A 9,107-nucleotide genomic window follows, 5' to 3' on the forward strand; every position below is an offset into this window, starting at 1 on the left:
CAAGTTCCCAGTTGGTTTGAACTGCGGCATCATACCTTTTATTTTATTTTATTCCAAGTACAAGTGACAAACATCAGGCACAAATATTAATTATACAAATGATCAGCAATCAACAATTTAAATGTGTCTACCGTGTCCAGTGTGTCCAGATTCCCTTTTCCCGCACTATATTCAAACGACAGTATGCATTCTACAAATGGTGGAATAGGCTAAATATGATAACACAACAACTGATGGCAGTAGCTAACTACTGTAGCTAACTAGCCAGCTAACATCTGTAGCTAGCCGGCAAGCAACGCTAAAGGGATTGTATACGGGTTGGCATAACTCTAGCCAAACATATCTATTTTTTAGCTAGTTGGCTAGCATTTATGAGGCTAGCAAACACGTTCCTCACACACTAGGACGTATTTCCTCCACCGTTATAATGAAAAGGTGCCTCTTGGTCGCGAAACACAAGTTTTCTGGAGACTTGTGTGAGGGGTGCTGATGACACTGCCCACTGTATGCGCTTTTGGAAACTTGATTTCATCCAGACTGATGAGAAATCTGTACACAATGAATTCCTGACCACCTCCTGAAGTGGCCAGCCAGATCTGAACACAATCAGACCACAAATCCACTTTTGTGCATCCAGACCCGTGTTTTCAATGCAATCTTCGTATTCTGATAGCAGAATTCGCATGTAAGTATCAAGTGTAGACATGACCGGAGACACAGGTGACAGGACTTGTGGCCCCGTTACTATGGTAACCAGGGGCAGCTGAACATTTTGTCTCTGATATTTCACTCATGTCACAAAAATGGAAATGAAATTGACCAACATTTATTGTTTTATAAACATTACAAAGCATGGTCATCTGTTTTTTGTGTGTTTTTTATGTATGTATGTCACAAAAAAAATGTGGCTGGTAAAAAATCTGAGTTGCTGGCAGATTTTTTTCATCTACCTGCCACAGTGGCTGGTGGAACAAAAAGWAAAWWTTTTCCCCCTGGTCTCAAGATTATAGATTATATACTCATTCATCAAACAAACTTAATTTAAAAAGCACATTTCTTACAGTGAGTGCATTGAACAGCTTCCTATCATCTCTTTTCCGTCTGGAGCAATACGCTGAGAAGGTTTGATGGGTAGAAAAAACACTATTCAACTCATGTTAAAATACTTAAATGTATCATTCCTTCTGTCCTTTCACCTGCCTGATCTGACAAAGTTGGATTGGTAGCTGGAGACTTTATCTATTTATACACACTGATTACTTACTTCAAGATGTGAAGGAAGCAGAAGCACTTGTAACAAGGCTGCATTTTAAAGGGATTTCCTCTTGTCAGTATAGTTTGTAATGAAAGCAGATGAGTAGCGTGAGATGATCCAGATCGGGGCTAATAGGAGGAAGAGACTATGGGTGAATTTCCTAACCTCATTAGGTCTGCTGCATAATGTTTTCGACAAGAAGTAGATTTGTATCAGAAAATGCCACATTAGACAACTGTGTTCCGTTTGCAGTTTGCTAAAATGCATGAAGCTCAAAAGGCAAATTATTCTTCTGAGTTTCAAGCAGGGCATGAAGTGAACACCCGCCACCTGCGAGTAGATTAAGGTATTGCCGGGTAAAAATGTATATTTCACCAGCCACGTTGTCGGGTGGTCAATTGTAATGCTCTACTGTGCAAGCATTACATTCGTGAACAAAAAGTCAAAAGTTAAGTATGAGCACGTGCGAGTTAGGGTAAGAAAATTGCTGCAGTAGCTGTTTTCAAAGTATTTCTGCTCTTTTGTTTCATAGCTGCTAATGGCACAAATAAATAGGAATCCTATGTCCCACATCGCAGTAACACAGCCTGGCAGGGGGGCTATGAACACCGAGTGAGGTGCTGATAGATTYATTTTTGGAGGCGCCGCGCACAGGCAAAAGTCTACAAAAAAGCTAAGCTCAGCAAAAAAAAGAAACGTCCTCTTACTGTCAACTGCGTTTATTTTCAGCAAACTTAACATGTGTAAATATTTGTATGAAATAACAAGATTCAACAACTGAGACATAAACTGAACAAGTTCCACAGACATGTGACTAACATAAATGGAATAATCCCTGAACAAAGGGGGGGTCAAAATCAAAAGTAACAGTCAGTATCTGGTGTGGCCACAAGCTGCATTAAGTAATGCAGTGCATCTCCTCCTCATGGACTGCACCAGATTTGCCAGTTCTTGCTGTGAGATTTTACCCCACTCTTCCACCAAGGCACCTGTAAGTTCCCGGACATTTCTGGGGGGAATGGCCCTTGCCCTCACCCTCCGATCCAACAGGTCCCAGATGTACTCAATGGGATTGAGATCCGGCTCTTCCCTGGCCATGGCAGAACACTGACATTCCTGTYTTGCAGGAAATCACACAYAGAACGAGCAGTATGGCTGGTGACATTTTCATGCTGGAGGGTCATGTCAGGATGAGTCTGCAGGAAGGGTACCACATGAGGGAGGAGGATGTCTTCCCTGAAACGCACATTGTTGAGATTGCCTGCAATGACAACAAGCTCAGTCCGATAATGCTGACCATGACGGACCTTCCACCTCCAAATTGATCCCACTCAAGAGTACAGGCCTCGGTGTAACGCTCATTCCTTCGACGATCAACGAAAATCCCACCGGTGAGACAAAACCGCGACTCGTCAGTGAAGAGCACTTTTTGCCGRTCCTGTCTGGCCCACCGATGGTGGGTTTGTGCCCATAGGCGACATTGTTGCTGGTGATGTCTGGTGAGGACCTGCCTTTCAACAGGCCAACAAAGCCCTCAGTCCAGCCTCTCTCAGCCTATTGCGGACAGTCTGAGCACTGATGGAGGGATTGTGTGTTCCTGGTGTAACTCGGGCAGTTGTTGTTGCCATCCTGTACCTGTCCTGCAGGTGTGATGTTCGGATGTACCGATCCTATGCAGGTGTTGTTACACGTGGTCTGCCACTGCGAGGACGATCAACTGTCTGTCCTGTCTCCCTGTAGCACTGTCTTAGGTGTCTCACAGTATGGAAATTGCAATTTATTGCCCTGGCCACATCTGCAGTCCTCATGCCTCCTTGCAGCATGCCTAAGGCACGTTCACGCAGATGAGCAGGGACCCTGGGCATCTTTCTTTTGGTGTTTTTCAGAGTCAGTAGAAAGGCTTCTTTAGTGTCCTAAGTTTTCATAACTGTGATCTTAATTGCCTACTGTCTGTAAGCTGTTAGTGTCTTAACGACCGTTCCACAGGTGCATGTTCATTCATTGTTTATGGTTCATTGAACAARCATGGGAAATAGTGTTTAAACCCTTTACAATGAAGATCTGTGAAGTTATTTGGAATTCTATGAATTATCTTTGAAAGACAGAGTCCTGAAAAGGGACGTTTCTTTTTTACTGAGTTTATGATCCCTTATTGATGTCACCTGTTAAATCCACTTCAATCGGTGTAGATGAAGGGGAGGAGACAGGTTAAAGAAGGATTTTTATTGCTTGAGACCATTGAGACATGGATTGTATATGTGAGCCATTCTAAGTTTGAATGGACAAGACAAAAGATGTGTCTTTGAACGAGGTATGGTAGTTGGTGCCAGGCACACCGGTTTCAAATCAAAATTGTATTTGTCACATGCGCCGAATACAACAGGTGTAAACCTCACAGTGAAATGCTTACTTACAAGCCTTTATTAACCAACAATGCAGTTTTAAGAAAATCACTAAAAGAGTAAGAGATAACAATAGCGGGGCTATGTATAGGGGGTACCGGTACAGAGTCAATGTGTCAATGTTGCAGGGGGCACCGGTGTCGAGGTAATTGGAGGTAATTGGACCATGCTAGTTTGTTGGTGATGTGGACGCATGAGTCAGCCGGTTGCTATCAACACCTAGCTTACAGTTACATTAAAATAAACCAACGCTTTGGAAATACATAACGCCATCTAACCAGTTATCAGATAATGTTACCGGTATATAAGGCTTTCGACTCTGTCAATCACAACATTCTTATTGGCAGACTCAGCCTTGGTTTCTCAAATCATTGCCTCGCCTGGTTCACCAACTACTTCTCCGATAGAGTTCAGTATGTCAAATCGGAGGGCCTGTTGTCCGGACCTCTGGCAGTCTCTATGGGGGTGCCACAGGGTTCAATTGTCAGGCCGACTCTCTTCTCTGTATACATCAATGATGTCGCTCTCGCTGCTGGTGATTCTTTGATCCACCTCTATGCAGACGACATCATTCTGTAACCTCTGGCCCTTCTTTGGACACTGTGTTAACAAACCTCCAGATGACTTCAATGCCATACAACTCTCCTTCCGTGGCCTCCAACTGCTCTTAAATGCAAGTAAAACTAAATGCATGCTCTTCAACGTTCGCTGCCTGCACCTGCCCGCCCCGTCAGCATCACTACTCTGGACGGTTCTGACTTAGAATATGTGGACAACTACAAATACTAGATGTCTGGTTAGACTGTAAACTCTCCTTCTAGACATTAAACATCTCCAATCCAAAATTAAATCTAGAATCGGCTTCCTATTTCGGCAACAAAGCATCCTTCACTCATGCTGCCAAACATACCCTCGTAAAACTGACCATCCTACCGATCCTCGACGATGTCATTTACAAAATAGCCTCCAACACTCTACTCAACAAATTGGATGCAGTCTATCACAGTGCCATCCGTTTTGTCTCCAAAGCCCCATTACTACCCACCACTGCGACCTGTATGCTCTCGTTGGCTGGCCCTCGGTTCATACTCGTCCAACCCACTGGCTCCAGGTTCATCTACAAGTCTCTGTTAGGTAAAGCCCCGACTTATCTCAGCTCACTGGTCACCATAGCAGACCCACCCGTAGCAGCGCTCCAGCAGGTATATCTCACTGGTCACCCCAAAGCCAATTCTTCCTTGGCCGCCTCTCCTTCTAATTCTCTGCTGCCAATGACTGGAAACGAACTGCAAAAATCACTAACCTGGAGACTTTAACCTCCCTCACTAGCTTAAGCAACCAGCTGTCAGAGCAGCTCACAGATCACTGCACCTGTACATAGCTCATCTGTAAATAGCCCATCCAATCTACCTCATCCCCATACTGTAGTATTATATCTTCTCCTTTGCACCCCAGTATCTCTACTTGCATATTCATCTTCTGCACACCCTACCATTCCAGTGTTTAATTGCTATATTGTAATTACTTCGCCACCATGGCCTATTTATTGCCTTACCTCTCTTATCCTACCTCATTTGCACATGTTGTTTATAGATTGTTCTACTGTATTATTGATTGTATGTTTGTTTATTCCATGTGTAACTCTGTGTTGTTGTATGTGTCAAACTGCTTTGCTTTATCTTGGCCAGGTCGCAGTTGCAAATGAGAACTTGTTCTCAACTAGCCTACCTGGTTAAATAAAGGTGAATTAAAAAAATAATAAATATGCAGCTACTGTATCTTAGACAGCAAGACAGCCAGCTAAAGTTAGTTATTTTAGCCTGCTAGCTAGCCTAGCCATCTAACTAGCCTAGCTAACCAACCACCATGGTCAACATAGCTAAGTAGTAAGCCACAGAACACCACCAACTAGTCTAGCACAGGCAGGAACCCACAGAACACAAAAAAAGCCAGCAGATATAAAATAGAGAGAGCGGATGATTACCGAGTGATGGCTGAGTTAGCTACCAAAGAAGGCTTGATTTTACACTTTCCTTTTGAGCCAGAGGAAATCCTGCCAGTAGTTTAGTAGTCAGAGCTGCCTGGWCTGGAGCAGCTGAGCAGGATCATGGGTCCCCCACCTGTGGGGAATCTGATTGGTTGTTTACATCACACCTCGTAATGATTGGTGGATTGTAGCTAACTACTGCCAACACTCGGTCTGCATGGCTAGTGGCTGACGTTAGCCAGCTCGAGCTAGCTAACACGGAGTAAATTCTCCAATGACGTTAAGAAATAGGGCATTGTGGGTAGTTTAGACGATAACTGGAAAGAAGTGAATATGTAAAAGCCCCAAACATAACTATGTTTGTAGTTATAGGTAACCAGATTGTGACTACAACTATGTTAGTCTTTGACCACACTGTGTTGTTACTTTATTGAGTACCCATTAACAGGTCAGACCGGTGCATACTACAAAATTAAGTGAGCCATTTAAAGGAAAAGTAGTAGTTCAGATGAAGAGTGCGGCAGCACTATCTGATGGTGAGTCAACTTCCGCTATGCCCGGAGACCAGAGTCCTTGGAGGCTGGAGACTTAAACATGTGTGCTCATCCATGGTGGTGCAAGGCAGAACAGGGTCAGAACAGACACAGCAAGATGGTGCCAAAAGAGATGATAGCCTCGCTGTTTTCATATGTATTATTTCTTACATTGTTTTTTCCACAAGCATTTAGCTATACTTACATTAACATCTGCTAACCATGTGTATGTGACCAATAACATTTGATTTGATTTGAGGGACCAATGTCGAATTCTGGCAAAGAATGTTAGCTTTTGCCATTGAGGACTAAGATCTTGACAGCATCGGAGGTACTGAGATTCTGACTGGCTCAAACAGATGCAAGCCAATGATCCGCAATTGTTAGCTCAGCCTCRAGGGAGAAGGACAATTTACAAAAGGAACTAACAACATATTTTTCACTAACCCCAACATTTTACGAGTCTCATGTTTGATGTGCTGTCAGGAAGGGTGTTTTAGATTACATTTTGATCTATTGTTAAATGCGCAGGGCTTCTTTCTTAGAAAAAGACTTGCCACTTTCTGTATCAAGAATAAGTATGTGGATCTGGACATCATTGTCCCTTCATATACTGGAGCAAAAAGCATTCCAGCTCTGGCTCTTCCAGGACATGTAGTCCTTAGGAAACTCTGCAGTATTTTGTTATTTTATGTATTATTTCTTACATTGTTAGCCCAGATAATCTTAAGTGTTATTACATACACCCGGGAAGAACTATTGGATATCAGAGCGGCGTCAACTTACCAACATTACGACCAGGAATACAACTTTCCCAAAGCGGATCCACCACCACCCAGGGCATTTGATCTGATTCCAGAGGCCGACCCAAAACAACGTCGCCACAGAAAAGGTAGACGGAGCGGCCTTCTGGTCAGACTTAGGAGGCGTGCACACCACCCAAACTAAACACCTTCTTTGCCCGCTTTGAGGATAATACAGTGCAGTGCCACCGACGCGGTCCACTACCAAGGACTGCGGGCTCTCCCTCTCCTTCTACGTAGCTGATGTGAGTAAGACATTTAAACGTGTTAACCCTCGCAAGGCTGCCGGACCAGACGGCATCCCTAGCCGCGTCCTCAGAGCATGCGCAGACCAGCTGGCTGGTGTGTTTACGGACAAATTCAATCTCTCCCTGTCCCAGTCTGCTGTCCCCACATGCTTCAAGATGGCCACCATTGTTCCTGTACCCAAGAAGGCAAAGGTAACTGAACTAATTTACTATCGACCTGTAGCACTCCCTTTTGTCATCATGAAGTGCTTTGAGAGATTAGTCAAGGATCATATCACCTCCACCTTACCTTCCACCTAGACCCACTTCAATTTGCATACTGCCCCAATAGGTCCACAGATGATGCAATCGCCATGACACTGCACACCGCTCTATCCCATCTGGACAAGAGGAATACCTATGTAAGATGCTGTTCATTGACTACAGCTCAGCATTCAACACCATAGTACCCTTCCAAGCTCTTCATTAAGCTTGGGGCCCTGGGTCTCAACCCCATCCTGTGCAATTGGCTCCTGGACTTCCTGACGGGCCCGCCCCAGGTGGTGAAGGTAGGAAACAACATTTCCACTTTGCTGATCCTCAACACTGTGGCCACACAGGGTGCGTAATCAGCCCCCTGCTGTACTCCCTGTTCACCCATGTCTGCGTGGCAATGCACGCCTCCAACTCAATCATCAAATCCTGCAGCGCCCGCAAGGTCCCCCTGCTCAAGCCAGCGCATGTCCAGGCCCGTCTGAGTTTGCCAATGACCATCTGGATGATCCAGAGGAGGAATGGAGAAGGTCATGTGGTCTGATGAACAAAAAATAGAGCTTTTTGGTCTAAACTCCACTCCCCGTGTTTGGAGGAAAGAAGAAGGATGAGTACAACCCCAAGAACACCATCCCAACCGTGAAGCATGGAGGTGGAAACATATTCTTTGGGGATGCTTTCTCTGCAAAGGGGACAGGAACGACTGCAACCGTATTGAGGGGAGGATGACGGGGCATGTATTCACGAGATCTTGGCCGACAGCCTCCTTCCCTCAGTAAGAGCATTGAAGATGGTCGTGGCTGGTCTTCCAGCATGACAACGACCCGAAAACACACAGCCAGGGCAACTAAGGAGTGGCTCCGTAAGAAGCATCTCAAGGTCCTGGAGTAGCCTAGCCAGTCTCAGACCTGAACCCAATAGAAAATATCTGGAGGGAGCTGAAAGTCCGTATTTGGCCCAGCGACAGCCCGAAACCTGAAGGATCTGGAGAAGGTCTGTATGGAGAGTGGGCCAAAATCCCTGCTGCAGTGTGTGCAAACCTGGTCAAAGAACTACAGGAAAACGTCTGATCTCTGTAATTGCAAACAAAGGTTTCTGTACAAATATTAAGTTCTTGCTTTTCTATGTATCAAAATAACTAATTCATTGCAAATAAAATGCAAATTTTCTGTGATTTTTTGTTTTAGATTCCGGCACATTTGTGCGCCTGCTGGGAGGTCATTTTGCAGGGCTCTGGCAGTGGCACCTCCTTGGCACAAAGGCGGAGGTAAGCCGGTCCTGCCTGCTGGGTTGTTGCCCTCTACGGCCTCCTCCACGTTCTCCTGATGTACTGGCCTGTCTCTGGTAAGCGCCTCCATTGCTCTGGACACTACGCTGACAGGACACAGCAAACCTTCTTGCCCACAGGCTCGCGATTGATGTGCCATCCTGGTATGAACTGCAGCTACTGAGCCACTTGGTGTGGTTGTAGACTCCGTCTCATGCTACCACTAGAGTGAAAGCACCCAGCATTCAAAGTGACGCAAAACATCAGCCAGGAAGCATAGGAACTGCAGAAGTGGTCTTGCGTCCACCACCTGCAGAGAACCATTCCTTGTTTTGGGGGTGTTTAACTAATTGCCTATAA

This window comes from Salvelinus sp. IW2-2015, linkage group LG1 (genome assembly GCF_002910315.2).
Source record: "Salvelinus sp. IW2-2015 linkage group LG1, ASM291031v2, whole genome shotgun sequence".
Lineage (NCBI taxonomy): Eukaryota > Metazoa > Chordata > Actinopteri > Salmoniformes > Salmonidae > Salvelinus > Salvelinus sp. IW2-2015.